The following is a 23,556-nucleotide window of genomic DNA, read 5'->3' as shown; positions in this document are numbered from 1 at the left end:
CTACAGAAGAGTGCCTGACATGCCAAAGGATGAAGGAGCCACTCTTGTAATTTTGAGGGACCAGCCAAAACTCTGATTAAAAATAAAGATTGTGATTGGAATTTAGTTACACACACACACACACACACACACACACACACGTCTCTTAAAATACTAGAAATGCCCCCCTCTAAAAAAAAAAATCCATCAGCAAGGCAACTAGTATTTTCAAAGCTGGTCATCAGCCCAGCTTATGTGGGGTTGGAAGGAGCATTATGAAGATCCTTTCACAATTGAAAATCCAAAATGATTAGGGAGAAAAACATCAAAGCATGAAGGCAAACAAGAACAGTATCTGCAATTGTTATCATCATTATTGGTAGTCTTTTCCAGTCCATCTTCCAGAATTGTTTTATCTGTAAATCCAAGAATGGCTGACAATGCTTATCTGGGATTGACAGACTGTGTTGCAACTCAGGCACATGTTTCTGTACAGAGTGGGTGGCTCTGGGTTTTTGTTTCAGTCCATGACACATTGAGATCCTTTCAGCAGGCTCTTCCTCCATTTGGGGTGGTCCTTGATGATAGTTTTTCACAAGTTGATATAGATGTTGCATTTTTTCAAGTTAGCCTTGAAGACACTGTTGACATGCTTTCTCTGCCATCTTCTTCAGTATATACCTTGACTGAGCTGGAAGAATAAAATTTACTTTGGGAATCTGGAATCAAACATCTGGATAACTTGGTCAACTCAGCAAAATTAATGCCATATGATCATCACTTCAATGCTTATGGTGATCTTCGTGCATCTGTCTACTTACTGGATTCATAATTTCATAGTTGGTAGGGTCATAGATTCATAGATTCATAGATGCTAGGGTCGGAAGGGACCTCAATAGATCATCGAGTCCGACCCCCTGCATAAGCAGGAAAGAGTGCTGGGCCTACATTACCCCAGCTAGATACACATCCAACCTTCTCTTGAATACCCCCAGGGTAGGGGAGAGCACCACCTCCCTTGGGAGCCCGTTCCAGACCTTGGCCACTCGAACTGTGAAGAAGTTCCTCCTAATATCCAATCTAAATCTGCTCTCCTCTAGCTTGTGGCCATTATTTCTTGTAACCCCCGGGGGGGCCTTGGTGAATAAATACTCACCAATTCCCTTCTGTGCCCCCCTGATGAACTTATAGGCAGCCACCAGGTCGCCTCTCAACCTTCTCTTGCGGAGGCTGAAAAGGTCCAGTTTCTCTAATCTCTCCTCGTAGGGCTTGGCCTGCAGGCCCTTAACCATACGAGTGGCCCTTCTCTGGACCCTCTCCAGGTTATCCGCATCCTTCTTGAAGTGCGGCGCCCAGAATTGCACGCAGTACTCCAGCTGCGGTCTGACCAGCGCCCGATAGAGAGGAAGTATCACCTCCTTGGACCTATTTGTCATGCATCTGCTGATGCACGATAAAGTGCCATTGGCTTTTCTGATGGTTTCGTCACACTGCCGACTCATGTTCATCTTGGAGTCCACTAGGACTCCAAGATCCCTTTCCACTTCCGTGCCACCCAGCAGGTCATTTCCTAGGCTGTAGGTGTGCTGGACATTTTTCCTCCCTAGATGCAGCACTTTGCATTTCTCCTTTTTGAACTGCATTCTGTTGTTTTCTGCCCACTTGTCTAACCTGTCCAGGTCTGCTTGCAGCTGTTCCCTGCCCTCCGGCGTGTCCACTTCGCCCTTCAGGGTCGGAAGGGACCTGAGCTGATCATCAAGTCCAACCCTCTGTCATGGGCAGGAAAGAATGCTGGGGTCAAACGACCCTGGCAAGGTGTCTATCAAGCCTCCTTTTGAAGACCCCCATGATAGGAGTGAGCACCACTTCCCTAGGAAGTTGGTTCCAGCTCCTAGACACCCTGACAGTGAAGTACCGCCTCCTGATATCTAGCCTGAATCTACTCTCCATTAACTTATGGCCATTATTCCTTGTTGCTCCCAGTAGTGCTTGGGGGAACTGGGACTCCCCCTTGGCAAATTTATAGATGGCCACCAGATCCCCTCTCAGCCTTCTCTTGTGGAGGCTGAACAGGTTCAGGTCTTGTAGCCTCTCCTCATAGGGCCTTCCCTGCTGCCCCCAATCATGCAAGTGGCCCTCCTCTGGGCCCTCTCCATGTTGTTCACATCCCTCCTGAAGTGCAGCGCCCGGAACTAGATGCACTACTTCAAATCCTCAAATGATTGCAACCCATACTAGAAGAAGACCCAATCCTTAAAGAGATCTTCCTAGAACCACCCAACCTAGCCTTCAAACAAGCACCAAAACCTTGCTAACCTCATCACTAGAAGCAAATGTCCTTGGCGCAAAACACACTGAATGGATCCAGAACATGCCATGACAAGAAATGTAAAACCTGCCAACACATCTCCACCACCCTCACAGTTAGTACATCCCACAACAAAACCATCAGCATTCCTGGATCTTACAGCTGCACCTCCAGAAATGTTGTATATCTCATCCAATGCACCAGATGCCCTAATGAAAAATACCTAGCAGAGACCAAACAACAACTGCACACCAGAATTAATGCACACTGGAAATCTGTCAAAGACAAGAATACCCAACTACCTGTGGGGGCACATTTCTCACCAGAAAACTACTCTCTAATCTTTCAGTTCTACTCCTCAAAGGGAACCTACAAAGCACCTTTTACAGACAAGCCTATGAATATCACTTCATCAACCTACCGGAAACAAAAAATCATGGAGTAAATATAGACATTGGATTTATGACACATTATAACCATTATAACATCTGATTCCCTAGGTACCTCTCCATTATTTACCAACTACATAATTCCCCTTCCCTTCCTTCCTCCCCACCCCCCAAACATCTCTCTCACCCACTGACTCCTCAATTTACATCTTCACTGACTGCATGTCTCGCATGCATACCAGACTCTGGCTTCTTTACTGTTCCTTCCATCCAGGAAGAGCACACACCAACTGCAGATGCTTCCTCAGCCTGACAAAGGGTATTCATTCCTGAAAGCTTGTAAAGAAAAAAAAATCCCACTATTTTTCAAATGGTTTAATAAAATATCCCAGATTTACTCAAAGAACCTTTTCAACCTGTGTACTTAGACCAACACAGCTACAACCTATATTCATGTAAGAGTACACTAATGAATTCCATAGCAGTAAATACAAGTACTATCCTGTTGCAATTTTTACTTTGCAACAGTGAAGTTGTAGATGCTAGAGGGTCTGGCTGGAGCATAAGGCTACTTCAGTGTGGGGGTTACCTGCTGGCTAGCCCCACATTGGAGCATCTTCTTGTCCCAGCAAGCCCCTCTGCAGCACATTGAACTGGGTCAGAGCAGCCCTGGGCTGGCAGGCTGACTCCCCAGGCCTGTTGCCAGTTGGGACTGCTTCAACCCATCTCAACTTGCTGCAGTCCCAGTCATATGTTTTAATGCAGACCCTGGGAAGCAAAAAACTCCAGTGCAGTAGCACCAGTATTTAGTACTTCAACTTAATTCACTTACTTTACTGAGAACTAACGCATGACACAAGTGAATCTGGCTGCCCTCATTTAACAGTCCCCTGTTCTCCACGCATACACATACCCATACTAACAGAGGGAATTAATTGTATTTAGGAAGTAATGCATTCACAAAAAATTACAGTTTTGGTCAACTCAGGGCTTCATGAATTGGGCTGAATTCAACAAATAGTTTCAGATGCTTAAGAAATGTTAAGCTAGATTCACAAAACTGAGGAGGTAGTTAGCGAGTTAGCCCAAGGCAGTCTACTGGGATATGAGAGATTTGGGATTAAATTCTGTCTCTGCATGATTCAGAGCACAGATTAGAATCAGTCTTCCATTTCCAAGGGGGGCACTCTTAGAAGTGTTGTGGGGAGAGCCTTTCTCCATCACTGAATCATTCTCAGTCTCAATCACTGTTCAAACCATTTGACTTCGCATGGAATAATTACATTTTATTCAGTGAAAGAAAGCAAGAATGACTTCAGGCCCTCCTCCAGGATACCTGATAGCCTGGTGACTATTGCCTGATACATGTTTCTGAGAGATAGGAGATTTCATTTCTAGCCCCTATTCTGAATCATACAGATGGAATTTGGATTGGAATATCCCTCACAGCAGGTGAATGCCCTAACTTCTAGACTGTAAAACAGGGTAGGGAGGGGGTAAGCCTCCTTGGCTTTGTGACTCTATTCCTTTACTTTTTCCAAAAATACCTGTAAAAAAACCCCATTTTTAATTAACTTAATTCCAAAATAATTCTGTTTGAGGGAAAACTCAAAATGATTTTCAAATATTATTTTGATTTGGCCACTATACTGAAAAATCAACAATTTGCACATTTCTAGTTACAGTATAACCTATATCCCAATTATGTTCTCAGAACCTCTGTTTCTGATGACATCAGAGGGCTATTAACAAACACTGCTTCAAATAAGGAATATGCAAAAGCATTTTATGCTGGTAGAACTGCATTTATGTTAGAAATTTTCCCAGTATAATAATGTCACCAGAAAATATCACACTCTTATCATTACTGTAGGGACAGAAAAGTTGTAATGCAGACATGTATTAATAACCTCTGCATAGCTGGAAGATTTTCAACTATAAAATATAATAAAATATAAAATGTTTGTTTTGATTTTTACAATTGAATAATACTGAAGAGAAAATACAAAGAATACTGTCAATGAAATCATAATTTCTAGTTTCTGCTTGGAAATTCACTTTGGATCATGTCACTTTTTTCCTCTACACTGCAGTTTTAATGAGATAATCTTTCCCAAAGTCTATTACTAGGGTTCCATGTGCAACTTTCATTATAAAACCTGAAACTTGCATTCTCCAAACTTAGCCCAGATACCCTGAAGGCTCAGAAAACTTTTAAGTGAACCTGAGGATAGTTGCATGTTAGCTAATTTATGGTTTGCACCCAAACTCCATGAGAAGCTTAAATTCAAAGGCACAAATCCACATGATCTGAAACATGAACAGATAGTTTACATGTACCCTCATTGAAAACAGTACATTTTCTCCTTTCTGCCTTCGCTTTCTTTTTCAATCATAAGCAGGCTTATTGTACTTATCTTTAAAACATAACTGACCAGGCCTAAAGTACACAGTGAAATAAATGCATGAGTTATGTTTGAAATTGTTATTAAATATTGTATCCACTAGTGTTTTGACCCTTTTCTTATGCTAATATTCAATCTCATTTGTTGTTGGCAAATGCAGAATATGAACCCGTGGGGCTGACTTCTCACACATTTATCACACCATGCAGGTTGATTCTATACTTAGTAAATCTGAAAGTCCCCAGGAGGAAAAGCTTGAGACATAAATTATTTCCTATTTAATTACAGGACTCAATACTAGTAAGGAGTAAGCACTGATTACAGAGGCCTATGGCTGTTCTAATTCTGTTCAACCTGTGGAGCAATTTCAAGCAGAAGATGTGCTTATGGAAGACATATTCCTAAGGGAAAATGTATACTAAAAAGGAGAGACAAAGTTCTGTCTAAAAATATAATTTATTCATATTATATAATATGTGTCCTCATATAGTAGATACGATATATGTTGACTATGTATCATTACCCCAGGGTTAGCCCACAGTAGCATGTGTCTCATGTACTAGATTATGAAAGCTGCATTCAAAGTTAGTTCTGTTCCCACGGAGGCCTGTCTGTATTCACATGGTCTGCTGGAGCACAAAAGCCAGATCAGACATCAACAATATGTACAGTATTTTCATGACAAAATTTTTAGTGAAATAATGCTGAAAAAATTATTTGAGAACATTGACACTTCCCATGTGGCTTATTAGTTTGCTAGTAACTTGTTTTCATTTCTGAAAAGGATTTAAAAATGCATTCACATACTAGACATATGTGTAAGAAGCCATTTATAAGAATTCTTTATAATGTAACTACTGTTACCTTGTGTGCATATAGCCTATGGCTGACAAGTCAAGAATGATTAAAGTGATCATTCATGATAGTATCATAGCCAAGGAGGCAGATGGACAATATCCCCTTACTGTTACTCTTTAAATTTGCTTAAATTTAAACATGGACTTCAGAACCACTAGTGTTAGGAAGTTAGAAGGGTAGTGTCTTGAATATGTATGGTTCCTTGAATCAGGATTTTATTGATGTTATTATGGAATCACAAGTATTTTTAAACATACTATGTCAGTTATGTTTTAAAAATTGTAGAATAGGGTTTGTATTGCTTTATGTAAGCAATACAATAAAGTAATACAAACCTATTTTACAGTTTGTTTTAAAATACTCGTGATGCCATAATAACATCAATAAAATCCTGTTTCAAGAATTTCCAGATGAGTTTTCAGCACTGGAACAGATAACTTGATGGTACATGGTGCAGAAAATACTGCATGTATTCTACCAAAAGACAGACAGTCTTCTTGATTTTGAAAGGTTTTTTTAATACTTATACTTTCAGTATATTTAATACTAACAATCTGTATGGCCAGGTACAGACATTACACATTTACCCGTATGAGTGACTGAAAACCAATCTAAGCTCAGCACACATTGACTGGTTTTAAAAATGGTAGAATCCAGTCTAAGATGAGCACCCCCGCCCTTCATAGTACTTATCTTGGTTATAATATTCTAATGCAGCACTAGTACATTTCTAGTTACCTACGTAATTTTTCAAGGTAGTCTGGGGTTAGATAAGGGATGCTAATGAAAACTAAATAATTCTATTTACATATTGAACTAGCCAATTGCCCATCAAGAATGATGGGGTGGGGAGGCAACGCAGCAGTGCCACCCAACACCTCATGCTGCTGCCATTCTGATGTGACCCCCACCCCCCCCAGAGGAGTTGATGCTTTTCCTTAGCCAGCCCCACCACTAATTAATTGCAAAGACTAATTGATTTATTTCAAGTGGATGAGAAAGGGGCGGAGGGAGCTGCTGGACTGGAGTGTTGAGGAGGTGGCAGTGATGGTGGCAGGGCTATCATTTTAACTCAAGTGGCCCCACCCCCACCTGCCTGGCCCATGCAGCCAATCGGTGAATGCCATTTGGATAAAACTGTTACAGAGGGGCTCCTGCTTCAAATCAGCTGGGCTCGCCCCTGTCCAAGAGTGGGGGCATAGCTATTCCTTGGATGCAGCTGCAAGGCATGTGTTGCACCACCAGTGCACCACATTGCCATTTCCAAAGAGAAGGGAGGGACCTCAGTCCCCACTGACATGATGGAGCTGTCCCCACTGTCCTTCTCAAGAGGGGACAGTGCCACCACAACAGTGGGGACTGAGGGGCTGGAGCAATGTTCCCTCTAAGGTGTAGTGATCCATGAGTGCACCACTTTGGCCCTGCCTCCCCCTTTCACTAAGCCTAGATCCAGACTACACTAAGCCTAATAGACGAAATTCCTTATGTAATGGATCCTCACCATTATTCTTGGGGTTGGAGTCCCCACAAAGGGCAGGGGCACTCTATAGTCAGTGCAGCTCCCATGGAGGTACAGAGGCCCCTTATAAGGGAGCATGGACACTGGATGTTGTCTATAGGGTTCATAGATTGTAAGACTGGAAGGGACCTCACAAGATCATTGGGTCCAGACCCACCCCCCCACACCAGGCAGAAAAGACAACTGGGGGTCAGGGGACCCCAGGTTAGGGTTGGTTGGTTAGGGTTAGGGTCCCATGGGGGCATAGGATCCCCCTATAAGGGAGCTGGGCCACCGTAGGGGCAGCAGGGTCTGTATAGGGAGCAGGGGCACCTATAGGCAGTGGGGCCTCCATAGGGGCACCCTGCAGGCTCCAAGCCCCTATGGGAAGTAGGGCCCTACAGGCAGTGCTCCCTGCTCACAGGCAATGTCCCCTGTAGTGCTCCCCACTGAAGAAAGCATAGGACATAGCTGCTCCAGCCGCATCACTCCCTGTGGCCACCAGGGGGTGCTGCCAGACAAGGCAGTGCAGGCGAGTGGGCAGGTACGCAGGGCAGGCACAACCTGGGCTGGGGGAGGGGTGGGGCAGCTCCTACTCTGTGGTGTAAAAACATCTGAAAAGCGGGGAGCAGCACCAATCCAGCAGAGCAGTTCCCTAGCACTGACAGAGCCTGTGCCAGCCCCCAGCCCCTGCCTTGCCTTGCTGTGCTGCAGTCCAGCTCCTCTCTGGATGGGTGTGCAGTGTTAATAAGTTAGTGCGTGGGATGGTATTAAATTCTGCACTGCCATGCACGTGCGCAGCTTGGAGGGAACCTTGGGCTGGAGCACTTTGCTGGCCTCACCCTCCTGCTCCAGTCCTATCAGTCCCCACTGTCATGGTGGCGTCATCCCCACTGTCCCACTGTATGTCCAAGGAGTAAAGCAGGGGGTGGGTGTGAGGTCAGTGTTGTGGTTTTTTTGTGCTTGTGTTTTTTTTTTTTTTGCATCTGTTGGATGCGGTGGCAAGGCTGGATCTACCTCCAGCCCCATGTGTCATCCCCCATCCCCTGTATCCAGGCCTGTGCACCAGAGAAGGTTGGCCAAGCCAGTGGCACTGGCCTTGCCCACCTGCTCCAGCCCCTCAGCCTCCGTCATCATGGGAGTTGCCCCACGTCTGCCCCCAACCCCGCTTCTCATGCAGCTCCATTCCCCCCCTGCTCCCCTCTTCCCCCACCCTCTGCAATGGATCCAGGCCCGTTTCCCCACTCCATCTCCTTCTGCCTGCAAGGAACATGGCCGGGAAGTGGGACGAGGCCAGCAGTGCCCTCCCTTCCCCTCAGTCCCCACTGTCATGGCAGTACTGTCCCTGCCATCTCCCTCTGCCTCCAAGGAATAGGGCTGGGGATTAGGGGGTTAGGGTAGCATTTCTGTCTGTGCAGAGCACTCTGGTTGTTTCAGTAAACATTGTGATTGGCTGCTGAAACAACCAATCAGAGTGCAAATAAAGTATTATGAACAGACAGACAGACTAGGGCTTTTATAGTATTAAAATAATATGATCTTCATATTTTGACAGGATAGAATGCTTACTCCATCTCTCTCTAGGGGTCAGATTTGAAAGAGTCTTCTAGTTTAAGAGTAAATTCTATATTTTTGAAAATGGAATACTTATGGAACCAGTATTGTCTCTCAAACTGAAATAAACGACAAAACATTAGCTATTCTAGAGGTCTCTATTACCATTGTTTGTGGATACCATTTATGAAAGTAATTAAAACATGGGTATAAGTAGAAATGCTTTTTGTAGAATGTGCAGTTTCCATGCTCATTTTTTGCTTCTATTGCTGATATAGTATTCAATCTATTATTTGAATTACTATCTTTATCTTGTACAACATCTGCATATTGAGTCTAATTAGTAGGGTATTTTTCCACACTACAGTCATATAATCCTACTTCCACTGTTTGGCCCTGAATTTCTACCGTTTTGCACCTTGCATAATCATTCACACCTGTGTCAAGTGGATGAAAAATGTTCTTTATTCTAAATTGATGTTTAGTTCCTACTTGACATAAGTGTATAAATGATTAAAAGTGCAATATAGCTGAAGTTTCAACTCCTTAGTTGACACTTGAAAGAAGGATTTTAACCCTACTAAATTCTAATATTGACATTATTGAATGTGTTTTCATTCAATGTTATGTTTAGTGTTTAGCTAGAAACAAAAAATGATACAGAAAATGTGTTTACATATAGCTAAGAAAAATTGACATACCTTAAATAAGATTTTTTTCTGGCAGTTAGCATCAATGACCTCATTGCTGACCACATTGCCTAAAAAAATGTAAGTGTACAACCAGATGGTGTTTAGAAATGGGATTTTTTTTGAGCAAACGTAAATGTAACACTAATTAGTTGAAATGGAAGATGGACATTCACCTTGAAAAGGGTAAGCAAGCACCTGGTTAAATGGAAATGAATTAACTCACCATGTATTTTCATCAATAGTGCCATATATTTGTACCTATGCTAATTTAGTAAGTATTATATTTGTAAAAAAAATTTCCAAATACATTAGTTCCTTTTGAACATCTGAGTGCCAAGAGCATCAAGTTATCTTCTGTGTGACAAATCTTGCCCTGAGTTCTGCTATTCCCTGGTGCTCACAGTGAATTTAGACACACAACCGAATAGCTCATGAGAACATTCTCTGATAGTGCCACCTTGGCATGGATAAGAGCAAGAATGGAAATTATAGAACTAGTGATTGCTTAAAATTATGTCATTTGAACATCTTGAGCTGTTGTGTTGACAGCATGATGAATGCATTTGTGGACGAATTTGTGTGTAGTAGTTAATGGTTGAACTGGTCTGTAGTAGATGAATAATATTCTCTCTAAGAAATAATCCACTTGTAGCATTCTGCTGCTTAAAAGTGTCAGTCTGAATTCAAGAAAGTACTTATGTCAACCGCTTGACACATGGAAAAGTACCTTGTGTAAATAGAAGCAATCACTTTTAAGTCCATTATCCAAGGAATTTCAGAACTGAGAAATAAGCTGACATCTAGGTAAGTCTTTCAATATCTGTATGGAAAGCAGGTTTTTCACGTACATATAGCTGAGAAATAAAGGGACACAGATTTCCCTGCAGAGGTAGTGAATAGTTTCTGAAATATTCTTTAATTATCTTTGTTTCCTTTATTTTTTAAAATCCAGCAGTGTTGTTTTCCTTCTGTTTTGACCAAACAAAAAACAAAAAAATCAATCTGAGCTAGAACTGAGAAAGACTGGGAAAACCCACCTGGAAAGTGAACTACCTTTAAAACAAGCAAACACACAAACAATTTACTTAGCTTCTAAATCTAGAGAGACCCAAATTAAAATCTGTCTTTCTCAGTTTTTTTACTGCTCCTGGAAGGAAGGACTTTGACTTTTTAAATACTTTATTCAGGGGTTCAGGGATACAACAATGGTGGCTGCTTGCAAAGCGAAAGCACAAACAACTTACTACCAACCCAAAAACAAGATCGGACAAGTCTCTTTGTCCTCGGATCCAGAAACCAAACTGGGCAAAGGAGTTCGTTTTCCACACGGGAGCCAGCCGCACCCATTTTAATGCCCACCAAAGTGCGTCCAACGCGCACCAAATAACCAAAAGATCCGAGCCACAGACTGTCCGCAAAAGTGCATCCCACGCACACCAAATCCCGGGCCAAAAGAATCCCCAGAACAACCAAACCACCAACACATCACACCGTGACACACCCCTTCACTGCATTTCCCGTTGTGTCTCACATGCTACGCGGTCGGCTTGCCGGCCACACAGTCCTAAACAATTCCAACCCTGCTCCATCCCATCATACACGTCACACAACCTTCAACTTCCACACAACAGAGAGCAAAAAAGCAGCCTGGCGAGGGCCCAGGACGCAGCAGAGCTGGAAGTCGCAGTTCGATACCGAGCCAGCCCGGTCGCCCAGACCGGTCATGACATCAGAGCGCGTATTTGAGACAGCCGTCCTCCACCCGGCACAGCGCGCCCTCAAGGGCCCAGCGCGCCTCAAAGGCGGGCACTGCCCGCCGGAGCACAGCGTGCTCAATCCTGGAAGGAAGGAAAAGTATACAATAATATTCTTTGGAGACTTAATCTCTTGTGTGTGCCCCTTCCTTCACAGTCTTGCCTAAGCTCAAAGGAAAGCAAACAATTAATTGTGCCCTTCTGTGATTTAGTCACTTCTGCCTTCTCTGTCTTCTCCATCTTTCTGATGCTCAAGGATTTTCTCATATCTACACACCCAAAAAATATACAATAACAAGATTTAGTGATCTCAGCCTTTGGCTTCAGCAGTTCTACTATCTCTTTGAAGTTTGGAGCAATTCAGACCTTCTGGTTGTTCACTGGGTCACTGTTTTGGTTTTTACCTCATTCATCAAGAGCCAAACAGTCTTTATTTGCCATCTTGCAAGGCTTGTTGCCCAGAAATCCAATATCTGATAGAAAAGCTCGCCACACAAAAGTCTTCCATCAGTGTCAGACTGACAAAAATGAAGTTGCATATGTGTATCTGTTTTGCTATGACAGGAACACAGTCAGACAGTGAAGCAGCACAATAAAAGCTTTTTATACTCATAAAAACACGTATAACATTTTGATAGTTTACCACTTACTGGTAACTATTAAGTATTGCACGTTTTAAGATAAGTAGTGTTTGTAGGTTGCCATTAGCTGCTCTTGGTATGTGTAAAACCCTCCCAATGAGATAAGTAGTTATGGGGTGTTTTGTTCGAGTGCACTCTTGCTACTCTCCTCTGAAAATGCAGAACTGTGAAACTGAAAAAAGAAGAAAAAAACATTCTTCAGATGTGAAATATACTTATTTTGATAGCAGTGTATAATGCCTGGCAATGAATCTTCAAGATGGTAAATAGTATCTCCCTTTTTTAAGTGTAAAAATATTTGGCCACATCAAAGAACATACAGTATGTAATAAGAAACTCCCAAAAAAGAAACAATCTCCTTGACCTTTTTTTTTTGCTCTGAATCATTATCACTAATCAGCTTCTATGTTGCTTTTACTATTGCTTTATGCTTCGACTCCCAGTACGATACTACTGATACAACTGATACTACAAATGGCTGCAGCTAGTTGAATTAGGGTGACCGCTGAGCATTACTAGCTGTCACATTGTTCTGCTGCTTGTCTGTTCGAATGACAGAATTTGTTTCCTGTCTATTCCTTAGGAGATTTTCTAGTTACAAAAAGCAACTGCTTTAGAAGATATTTTTCTTTATCTGATTTCTACCAGAGGATTTAAAAATGCTGCTATATTTTTTGGATTTTGATAGTTACAGGTTTTACTGCCCTTACAAAACTTTTCTACCTTGTTTGTGTAATTCTGGATACAGGGGAGCCTATGCTGCAAACCCTTTCTGAAGAGGGAAGGAATCTTTGGTCTGGCTAATTTACTATTCTATTCTTTCTTGTTGATGCCGTTAGATGAGGTAATTTGGGATTTCATTTTCGAGGTATTCCAAATTCTGGGATAAGTGACTAAGTTTTTATTAGTCCCTTCCTCGACTATATTTTTTAAAAGAAAGGCTATTGCTAAATAGAATGCTAAGTACCTACTCTAACTGAAGGTAAATGTGGGTTTAAGTAAGCTTAGTTATTGCTGAATGGATAGTTGAAGTGAATCAGTGGGTGTGTCTATATGAAATGGTTTACTGCACATTAGACTAATTTAATATGCAGTAAAGTGTCAGCATCTGCATGTGTTTAGCAATCACTGAGTAATAAATTAGGCTAATGCACCTTTTTCTTGTATCTGTAGATACAGGTGTTAGAAATCAACATAGTAAACTAATGCACTGAAGATGCTGACCAGGAGCAAATTGCTCCCAGTGAGCCTTGGCAGCTGGGGATGCATGTGGAGGGCCACTTTAATGGAACTGAATTTTCTGTGGAGAAAATGCAGGCACATTAACTGCACGTGTAGATGTGCCCAATTAGTTGCTGATGGCATTACCATGCATCAAGCACACAACTATTTTACTAGAGGCTGATTTGGTGAGATTGTTATGGGCTCTGAAAAGAGCTGTTAGGCCCATTCTTTTTGGCATAGTGAAGTTGTCAGATTACAAGAGCAATATAAGATGCCAGATTACAAGAGCAGTGTGATCACATATTAACGTTTGACATGTATTAATGTTTATAGTTTTTCTGTTGAATATCCAGTTCTTGAGGAATCTGATATTTGAATATTGTAAATAACGCACAAGATAATATTTTCTGTATATTTCTATGCATAAAAGTTGGCCTTCCATAACAGATTCACATAAGTTTAGGCCTGGAAGGAACTACATGAGATCATTGGGTCCAGCCCCCGGTTCTAGGCAGAAATGACTGCTGGGGTCAAATAACCCCAGCAAGGTGTACATCCAGTCTCCTTTGAAGATCTCCACGTTAGGTGCCTGCACCAGTCCTGCTGGGAGTCTATTCCAGAGTCTGGTCACACGTACTGTAAAGAAGTTTTTCCTTATATCCAGTTTGAATCCTCCATCTAGGAGTTTATGAACATTGCTCCTCGTTTTCCAGTGGGGTGGTTTAGTGAATAGTTGTCTGCCTAGCCTGTGATGCTCTCCCCTGATATATTCATAACCTGCCACCAAATCCTCCCAAACTCTTCTCTTTTCTAAGCTGAACAGTCCCATATCTGTCAGCCTTTCCTTATATGACTTGCTCTTCAGGTCTCTAAACATATGAGCGGCTCTTCTCTGGTCTCTTTCAAGCTTCTCCACATTCTTCATGAAGTGTGGTGCCCAGAACTGGAGGCAGCAGCTGTGGCCTCACCAATGTCGAGTAGATCAGGAGAATAATTTCCTTAGTTTTGCTTCAGAAGCATTGTTTGATGCATGCCAACATATTGTTTGCTATGCTAACTGTAGCATCACATTGGTGGCTCATGTTCATTTTATGGTTAATTATGACCCCCAGGTCCCTTTCAGACGTGGTGCTAGCTAACATAGCACCACCGAGCCTATAAGTTTGTTGTGGATTTTTCCTCCTCGGATGAGTGCTAGATAAAGAGATGTAGTCAGGTCTTTAAAAGTATCATGCTGGACTGTATTTTCTGCTTTGTTGTTTTTGTGGATGTGATATGTATATGTATTTCATTATATATATATAAACAAGGATGTGGACATGTGGTCACAATTGCAAATAAACTCAATTCTGAACTATGTTTTTGATAATTCACCCAGCAGAGAAATGTCATAGCCTTTAGATTAGAGGAAATAATAGTTTTCCACTATGTTGATAAGAAAGATTATATTCTAACATCATCCTCATGAAAAATGCGTGCTCCCAGAGGTTGGTGGGGGCACGGCAACAGCAGTGGTGGTAACAGTGGGGCATGGCAGCAGCAAGTAGGGCGCTCCTGCAGGCAGCTGCAGCTGCAGCTGTGCCCTCCCCAGCCTCAGGGGGCACACGTCTTTCATGAGGATGATGTTAAAATATAATCTTTCTTATCAACATAGCGGAAAACTATGGGGAAGAGGGGTGGAGAGTGCCAACTAGCAGTTGGCAACCACCTGCAGATGCTGCTGGCAGCAGCATCAGTGGCCAGTGGTGATTGGGGGCTGCCCACAGATGCTGCCAGTGGTATCATTGTTGGCGGGGGTGGCGAGCAGCGACCACCTGCAGGTGCCACCAGCAGCATTGGCAGTCTCAGGGGGTGCTCATGCACCCTCTACATGTCGTCAATGCTCATCCTTAATACAGTATTTAGGTCACCAGTTTCTACAATATCTTCAGATTGAGACGGTCTCATCAAACATCAAATTTCAAATTGCAGTTGAGTAATGGGAGTCAGGTATTTTCATGGACAATTTAGTTAACATGAAATTTGGACTCCGGTTTTTGAAAGCTGTTTATATTTCATTAGTTTTGTCAATAATGTAAGACTATTAACAGCAAAGCAGAGATCTGCAATATTGGCTGGTAGTGTAATACAAGAAAAAAGACATTAATTTTTTGGTTTAAAAATGTATGGCTAGTATGCTCTTCAAAATGACATATTAGCAGGTATTCTCATAATTTATGTACATTTTGAACATTAAGTTATTGATTACAACTAAAAATAATTTTGAAACTTGAAATTTTCAGGCAATACATTTTTATCTGGATATTGTAATATCCTGTCTCAATGGATCTTTGTGGCATCAGTTTTCTGTTACTTAGAAAAAATATTACAAACTAGAAAAAACAAAATTGGCAGCATATTTTTTTTGGCCTGGCATTGCCATTGAAACAGACATCATTAGTAATAAAACACTATTATAAGCAAAATATTAATCTAAAACTTTTTTTTTTAACATTTATCCATGTGCTTTTAGGTACAAAATGTACCTGACATTCATACTTTGTACTGAAATGTTCATGTCTTCTGTGCTACTGCCTGGGTACCTAAACACTGTATGATAGGAATTGTGTGAAAGCATATCAAATTAGTTTAAAATTAAAGCATGTTATACTACTCATTTTACAGTGGGCATAAAATAACACCTGCTTTTTAAAATCAGTTTCACCCTTTAAATGCATTCAACTTTATTTACTGCCTCTTTCTTTTAAGTGCTAATGGGTGTACTTTTTACAGCATATGAAATGCTGGAGATTTTTTTGCACCTGCATGTGTGGTGTGTGAAGAAACAGAGAACTACTTTGCTAAGAAGACATTTATTCTGCATTAACAATATGAGTTACAAGTACATGAAACTGATTTGTGACCATTGCAATCTATTATTTTTTCTATTTATAAAATGGACTTTTTAGTTCCTCACAAAAATGCAGAAAGAATACCAAAAACATTGCATTTTCTGAGATTGCAAAAGTGTTAATTTCTTTTGATAGGCTGTTACATGTAATGCATATTTTCACGCAGCTGTGTAAATAACTGTATACTCACTATAAATAATTGTTGTACATGTATAACATGCTTTTAAAATTCAGGAGAATCTCATCAGACAGTTTCAAGGATCTATTTTTCATGCATTATAGTACTATAACTTAAATGAGGGCTGTCCCACTGATGGCTCATGGGCCACATCTGACCCACAAGCCCCACAAATTCCTGTCCATCCACACTCTCTCCCATGGCACACATTGCATACTAAACTTAATGAGCAGTAACTGTGCACAGTAATGTACATGTAGATATGCCCACAGAGTAGTTATCAATGGCTCTTTAAATGGAAGGAGTTATCAAATGTGATTCCCCTGAGTCTTTCCTGGGTCCAGTACTGCTTAATATCTTCATTAATGATTTGGATGATAGCGTTGAGTGCAGGATTAGGGAATCTACAGATGATACTGAACTAGGTGAAGTTGCTGATGCTCTGAAGAGCAGGATTAGAAATCAGGATGACCATGATAAATTGGAGAAAATATCTAAAATTAGAACAATAGAATCAAAGAAAAGTAAGGCTGGAAAGAACCTCTGGAGGTTATAGTCCAGCCACCTGCATGAGTCCAACTGTCATACTGGATGAGGAAACTGTCCGTGTCCTGCAAAATTTTTAAAATGTACTTGAGAGATGCAAGGAAAAGAAGTACACCTCACAATCCATATCAGTCTAACCATGGAGTAAAACCATGGAGTAAAATATCTTCCAGAACCCAAATATGGAGATCATTATGGCCCCAGCAGAAAAGCAAGACCATCTAACCAGAAACCTACAGGTTTTAGTTCTGACAGGATCGCTAACACCCCCCCGTCAAAATCCAGAGCCTTGGCTGCAGCCAATACCCAATTTTATAAGGAAGGCAAACAAACAAGCAAGCAAAAATCCTGACACCTGTAGCAACAGAAGGGGAAGAAATTCTCCCTGACCCCACGTGGCAGCTACGGGAAGGGCTGGAAAGGGCCTGTATTTCCCTTGATAGAAGTCAATAAGGAGAAATCCAAAGTACCTATAACTCCTATAATTAGAACATATGTACAAACACAGATTGAGGAGTCTAGGTTGCAGCACTATAGAAAAAGGTCAGGGGGTTATAGTGGACTGCAAGTTGAATCTGAGTTAACAGTATGTTCTTGTTGCAAAAAGACCATAGCATGCTGGGTTGTATTAGCAAGAATGTTATAAAGAAGGTGGAGTTAAACCATTCTCTGAGGCCACTGGAGACAGGACAAGAAGCAATGGTCCTAAACTGCAGCAAGAAAAATTTAATCAGGTCTGTTCTGCATTCTAATTAGCATAAGTCCCTGCACATTTTTAAATGGCCACTTTAACGAAACCTCGTCAAACAACATTTAGATAAAGCATCCCACAACCATTTTTAAATGAGCAAGGGTTTAATAAATTTGATACTATGGAATTTTAATTAGAGCAGCTTTCCAAGAGCTGCTTTAATTAAAACACTTCCCCCCTTCCCCCACCCACCACCACCTCCAAGCATGTGTATAGGCAGTCTTGGTTTGGAAATTAGGAAGAACTTTCTAACTATGAAGGTGATTGAGTACTGAAACATTATCTACAAAGGTTGTGGGATCTGTAACTTTTGAATAGTTTAAAATATATATTTGAGGAAGGAAGGACAAATCACAGAAGTAAAAAATCTAAGATGTAACTACGTGCATTGGATTAGTTTATTTTTTACTATTCAAACAGGAAGGAGGAGGAGGGAAAGGGAACCTGAGATTTCTATCACCAAATCAGTTCCATGATATAAAAGGGAATCTTAAGGTGCTGTTTCTCCCCTCTTCCTGTTCTGTGGTGCTAGATGAATTTAGACACTTCTGTATCTTCTTTCTTTTTGACACTGATCTTTCTATATATCTATCTTACTTAGAGATATACTTACTTTACCCATCACCTTAGTATCTGAATACCTCATAACATTAGCCATGTTTATCCTCACAAAATCCTATAAGCTAGGGAACAGCTGTTATACCCAATTTACAGATAAAGAGGAGAGAGAATAAGTAACATAAAGAAGTTCAAACAGGAAGTCTGCTGAGGAGCATAGAACCATACCTGGAACTTACAAGTCCAAATAGATGATCCCTCCCTTCTACATTTTTCATCAGATGTTTTATGGTAATAGCTCATCTTTCCTTCTCTGCTTATTTGAGTCAAAGATGGAATTCCATTTCCTTTCTCAGCTGAAACCAACATAGCAACATTATCTGTATGTTTGTGATGAGGCATTATCTGAATAATGCTAGTCTTACTTAAAAGGTATTGTTCACATAATCTTAGAATTGTACTACTTTCTTGACATTATCCTCATGGGATTATTGCTGACCTTACTTACAAACTGTTTTCATAGGGTTTTTTTTCCTTAAGTGTTTTGTGATTGACAGATATAAAGGGCTTCTTGGCATCTTTTTTTTCTTTTGCTTTATTCTTTTTCCACCAGGGGTCTTTGATCTCCTTCCATGGATGCTTTTTGCAGCTCCCAGCATAACAGTCTATGATGAGATAGTATACATATACAATTGTCAGCAGCAGAACTACATTTCTTGGAAGTAGAACATATGATGACCTGCATCTAAATAAATGAAACCTTCTTTCATGACCATAGAGTAGGGTAATGATCTCTTTCAGGAACCAACCCCTGGCTGATTGCAAACATTCATTTCTAGCAGTGCAACATTTCCACTGCTAAAATGATTCTGTGGAAGTGAGCAATATAAGCCTGCAACCACCTCCTCCCTTGTTGTCCATGTGGTAGGGTAATTCCAGTCTGGGGAAAGCATGGATTGCTCCAGTCCTCCCATTCCCAGTGGGACAGAAACAGCCTTGTACTGCTTCTGGAAGCCAAGTGAAAGGAACAATGGGGCAAAGACCCCTTCCTGTTTCTCACTCTGGAGATCCCAAGTTGAAAAGAGGGAACTTGCAGTGCCACTCCCTGTGCCTGGGAGCCAGGTGGACAGAACAATGGGGCAAAGACACCTGCCCAATCTCACTCTGGGTACTCCGGTGTATAAGGAGCTGTCAGGGAGCAGCTGGCAGCTCCTTCTCCCTTCCCCTCTCTGGTCTATTGGTAGAGTGGGATCAGGTGCCCCCACACCTTCTGCAAGTTAGGGTAACCCAAGTCTCCATAAGGCATGGGAGTCTTTCCCTGTGGCTCTACTTCTCCTGGTCCCTGGGAGGAGTGAACATTTGCAGTTTCCCATGGGAAAGTGCAAATGTTCATTTTCTTGGATAAGCTCTTCCAGCAGTGACCTATAACTGGTTGGAATAGGGTTATTTTTCTCCCAGAATTGTCATTTTTGCTCTAGGAAAAAAAGCTAGAACATCTGTACACTCACGGTTTCTATCAGGAGAGCAGTGATTTCCTGACAGAAATGGAACTTCTTTACGTGGCTAAGAGGTAAAAATGCTTACACATTGAGCAGGTCTGATTTCAATCACAAAGCAAGATTCTCAAGTCTCCAGGAATTCACTGCCCTAGGAATGACAAAAGATAAATGGTGATGGAGAGAGGGAACTTTTCTTATAGCTAATGCTTTGAAAAAACAAAAGCAAACTATTTTCTATTTTGGGTGTAGAGTCTTGTAGCAATGGTGGGCTGGAAATCCTCTCTCTCAGCCAAGCTGGACAGATTCTGAAAAAGTGAATGTTACCTAGCAAGCCTCACTGGGGATAAAATGGTAGAAAAAGGACTGACTAATAAAGTTACCTAGGAAATGAATGAAACTAGACCACATGGTGTCTAAAGAATGGAGAAAACTCTACCCTGGATGTGTCACTTAATGAAAACTGGGACATTTTTGTTCATGAAAATGTATTTCAAGTTTTATTTTTTATATATAAGTAAGGCACCTGGTTTTACAGGGGAAGTGCAAGAGTTTTCTATAAGTTACATTATTTTAAGGCATATTAAAATGAGCCCCCTTCTCCTTATCCCTCTCCCTTCCCCCACCCAGTTGCAACTTATGTGGAATATACCAGTGTTTCTCAACCCATGGTACACGTACCACTGGGGGTACGGGAGACATAAGCAGGGGGTACATGGGTGCTGCATTTTGGTTTTTGCCTGATCAGGCTGGAAGTTCTGGCCACCACCCCTCCCATGCTGGTGTGCCGGGACTTTCACTCCCCAGCATCAGTGTACCAGGGGATAGGGAGGGGGGCCCTGCGCAAGCTGCTTTGTCCTGGGCCACGGTGAAAAAAGTAGGACTCAGTTCACAGTGTTGAAACTGGAAGTGCCACAGTTTTGCTTTTGCCGCGTCGATTGGCAGGGGGTACATAAGGTACCAAAGATTGAGAACCACTGGAGTATGCCAGATTGTGGCCACCATCTGAATATTTTAATCAGCCCTTCCATGGGCTGACCTGAATAATTCATCCATGGCTTTGATACAAGTGAGAAACACAGTCAATAAAAGATCACAACAGTAAAATCTATAAGACCACAACACGTGCCATACATAGAATCACAGAAATTAAGGGCTGGAAGAGGCCTTGACAGATCAAGTCCAACCCACCTGCTCTGGGCAGGAATACTGCTGAGATCAAATGACCCCAGCAAGGTGTCTACCTGCTGTCTTGTTGAAGACTTCCAAGGCTGGGTGCTGACCACCTCCTTGGGAAGTCTATTCCAGATTCTGCTCACCCTTACCTAGGGGTGGGCAATTATTTTGGCTGGAGAGCTGCTTAATGAGTTTTGGTGAGCTGTCAAGGCCTACATGGGTGGCTCCACCCCCTGGTTGCTATCTTAGGATCGGAAGTCCCACCCTTAACCTCTGATCTTTCCACTGGAAGTCCCTCCCTTTGCCCCCAGAAGTACTCATTTTGGGAATATTATGAATTGGACATAAATTACTTTTTATTTTCACTCAGTTTGAATCTGATTGGGAGCTTATATCCATAAATGTTTCTAAGGCTAAGTACAGACAGTCAAAAAGCCTAAGTCTGAATTGATTCAGTCTTTGCAGGTTAGTCTAAGCTGCAGGGGATTAAACCAATAAGCAAATAAACACACATTCACTTTTGATTCAGAAAATGCACATGCCTGCAGTGGCTCAAGCCAGAAGCCAGGGGATGCTAGAGTACAGCTCCCAGCCTGCTGGTCACTGCCAAATGGAAGGGAATGGAGCTCCTTAAGTGGAGGCAGGGTGGCCAGGCCTCAGCTTGTGCTCTGCCCAGGTGTGGAGAGGTTGGGGGCAGAAGGTAGTGGCATTGAGTTCATAAAAAGCTTAAACAAGAATCATTCTTTCTCTGAAAAACTATAAACTGGAGATCTATAAATACAGCCTGGGCTGTGTGCTCACTTACTCTTCCTGCTGCCTCCAAGGTCTCTGGGATTTGCAGTTCAGAACAAGAGCAGTAAGACTGTGTAGGGTTGTTCATCACTTCTTCTTCCTGCTTCCGGGTGCCTCTGGGATTTGTAGTTTACATTCACAGCTGGTGCTAAGTAAGTGGGTAGGGCAGCTCTGTGTTGGGGGAGGTGAGCTTAACCCTCCTTCCTGGCTCCAGGCCCCAGCTAATGTTTGCCTGGGGTGTGCAGTGAGCCAGCCCTTGCTGCTTCAGCTCTGGAGCAGAGAGGCAGAGCCAGCCCTGCTCTCTGGAGCAGAAAGCCATCCCAGCCCAGGCTGCAGAGCATGCTAATATTCTGGGGGACTGTGACTTAACTTCAACTAGGAAGGTGTCTGGGACAGAAGTTTCATAAACTGGTTTGAGCTAAGTCAGTTAAATCTGACACTATATTCAATCAATTTTATCTTAAACTAATTTCAGCTATTTTGAAACTGGTTTATGTGCACTGAGCTTCTGTTCCGTTACAGGTGTAAACCAGTTTCTGATCACTTAAACCAGTTTATGTGTAATTTCTGTGCCTAGCTCCATGTACCATATATAACTATTAGTAAACAATGTTGCCTAAGAATTGATTTAAACTATTTTAAAATGTGGAATTCTTCTTTGGCAGAAACTGTCACAGAAACCAAAAGATGCTTCCAGGTTAGGAGGGATAGTTTATGGAATGGTTGCTGAAGTAGGAGGGAGAACATTGATCCAGTATTTTGAGCCCTATGGAACTCAAAGCTGTCTTCTGAGTCCTGGATTTCCACTTCACTGAACTTTCCTTGGGACACAAGAGGGATAGGTCATAGCGCAATACTGTTTACACTTAATTGCAACAGGGCTTAGGGATCGTTTTCTTTTGGTTTGTTTTTTTTGACCAGTTTTTGGTCAAGTTCCTCTTGGATACATGTAATGAAAATAGCATGTCTGTGGTGAATATGAATAGTCTGAGCTGTTAATTATATCTATATAAGTAATTGGTACTGTATGAAGTTATGTTACACGTGACTTAATGAGTCACAAGGCTGTGCATATTTTATGTATTAAATATTTTTTTCTAAAGTTTGTATTTAGTTAAAAAAATATATATATATATTCAATATCCACATTTTACAGTTTAAAGAAGATTTTTAGATTTTTTTTTGGAAATTCCCAGGTTCAGTGGCACACTGCAGAGTATCCAGCATATTTCTGCTAATTCAAAGGTTGAGAATAAGGGGCTATGAATAAGGACACAGGGTTTGATTAGCCCTTGCAGCAGTAGGTGGCTAAGTATTCTTAAGAGGTGAAAATAATACTCAAAACTCTACATAATTTGCCCCCACTATCCAGCAGCTGCATCATACTCAGTAACAGTCTAAGTTTCTTTTGCCCATTTAGTTCATACAGTATTGACACTGCAGGCTAAGGACTTAAACTGAAAATATCCATGTGTCACTTTTCCCAAGTGCCCACATAAGCCTGAATATTTTGGTATCAGTCACCTAGCGAAAAACTGGACAGGGCCATAATCTGATGTATGAAATCAGACTCCTTGTCTTATACATCCAATTTTAGTATAAAGCAGGGAACTATTTAGAACAATAATGACCCAAAATAGTATGTATCTCCAGCTACCTCTTCAGCTGTGAAGATAATTTTCTGAAATAATGCCATCTTGTGGCAATTTAGAAAACTAACACATTCCTACTGATTATCTGTTGGCTTTGCTTTTTTTCTAGAGTTTCCTCCTACTCTGTTCATAATATTCTGTGACCTCATCATCTTTTCTGCAGCAGCCAACAGTTACATGACAAATGGAGCCTTATAATTTTACATGAAGAATA

The 23,556-nt window shown here is 41.6% G+C and overlaps 1 protein-coding gene and 1 long non-coding RNA gene across 3 annotated transcripts in view; one reads left to right on the top strand and one right to left on the bottom strand.

Annotated features, from left to right (window-relative positions):
- CSMD1 (CUB and Sushi multiple domains 1) overlaps positions 1 to 23,556 on the top strand; it is a 2,270,760-nt gene that overhangs the window by 764,322 nt on the left and 1,482,882 nt on the right. The window lies entirely within an intron of this gene.
- Positions 16,105 to 21,776, bottom strand: LOC149872738 (uncharacterized). 2 transcript variants are annotated; one of them, XR_016439796.1, is made up of 5 exons: positions 21,704 to 21,776; positions 19,811 to 19,873; positions 18,726 to 18,891; positions 18,455 to 18,582; positions 16,105 to 16,982 (listed from the first exon to the last, which is right to left on the bottom strand). It is a non-coding gene; the product is annotated as an uncharacterized LOC149872738 (long non-coding RNA). The 2 variants fall into 2 exon arrangements; XR_016439797.1 differs by having other exon boundaries at positions 18,735 to 18,891.

The sequence above is a fragment of the Crocodylus siamensis genome, chromosome 1 (genome assembly GCF_052110815.1).
Source record: "Crocodylus siamensis isolate JL-2025a chromosome 1, ASM5211081v1, whole genome shotgun sequence".
In the NCBI taxonomy this organism is placed as follows: domain Eukaryota; kingdom Metazoa; phylum Chordata; order Crocodylia; family Crocodylidae; genus Crocodylus; species Crocodylus siamensis.
Note: the sequence above shows the minus strand (reverse complement) of the source record. Positions and strands in the feature narration are given on the sequence as shown.